The sequence below is a fragment of the Capsella rubella genome, unplaced genomic scaffold, assembly GCF_000375325.1.
Source record: "Capsella rubella cultivar Monte Gargano unplaced genomic scaffold, Caprub1_0 scaffold_1, whole genome shotgun sequence".
Lineage (NCBI taxonomy): Eukaryota > Viridiplantae > Streptophyta > Magnoliopsida > Brassicales > Brassicaceae > Capsella > Capsella rubella.
Genome location: NW_006238923.1, coordinates 12,666,999 through 12,668,027, shown reverse-complemented (window position 1 = coordinate 12,668,027; position 1,029 = coordinate 12,666,999). Strand labels below are relative to the sequence as shown.

General features: G+C 30.6%; 1 protein-coding gene across 1 annotated transcript in view; it reads right to left on the bottom strand.

The window, feature by feature from the left end:
* Positions 1-1,029, bottom strand: part of LOC111828735 (defensin-like protein 43) — a 3,856-nt gene that overhangs the window by 2,118 nt on the left and 709 nt on the right. The gene's annotated exons all lie outside the window — the stretch shown is intronic.

The following is a 1,029-nucleotide window of genomic DNA, read 5'->3' as shown; positions in this document are numbered from 1 at the left end:
CTCACTAAAGAGATTTTTTTCTTAATTCTTTTTTTTTGTTTTCAAAAACAACGTTGACCCATATCATATATCATATCGAAATAGGTTAAAGAACCGGGTTCAGATAATAGCTAAGATATTTTGTTTAAAATTAGATGGTTTCTTAGTTATGATTTATTTTCTTTTTTGACAACTCTTGATGTGCAAATTCTGGCTTATGTACCCAGCCATGGCTCAAGAAATTAGAATGCCCTTGGGAAAAAAAACGTTTTTGGCCTTTTCTCTAATTTATTCTAAAGAAATTTTAATTTGTGTGCCCATAAAACATGTTTTTAAAGATATTTTTATACATAAATTGGCCTTTTCACATTTGAAAAGAAAAAAAAAATGAAAAATGGACCTAATGTTATTTTTTGTCACCTATTCTACTACTTTATAATAAAAATGGGCCCTATAATCTTAGACTAGTTTTTAAAAACTAAACTGGCTTTACGCCATTGCCCCTCTGTCCACCTTAGTTGAGCCAGACCTGTATGTACTACTTCATGTAGCCTTTCTCGTGCCAGCGAGACAAACAGCCATGACCAGCTTATCAACTTCATTTAGTCCTGTGACTATGACCAACTTGTCTACAATCTCCCATCGTGGAAATCCGTTAGAAAAACTTTGATCTCACATGTGTTAAATCGCTTATTAGCCTTTGCCTCAAAACTCTCTATGATTATTTTTTAACTCCTATTATCTATCTTTATATGCCCTGCTTGATTTTGTTCTTAAACTTTGGATTTATATATATTTCTCTTTGTACTAATATTTATGATTAAATGAATCAAGTTTTTGCCGGAAACAAAATTAGAAGTATATTAGAAGCTAATCTTGAAATTGCAAATAACGACACGGTACTTTGCTATGCTTTCACAAGGAGAAGCTTATCATAAGACCTTGTTGCCTAATCATTTTCAAAATAATACCAACGAAAAAAATAACATAACTAATATCTTTTTTCGATTTTATAATAGTTACAATCATTTGTAAACGTAACATATAGTT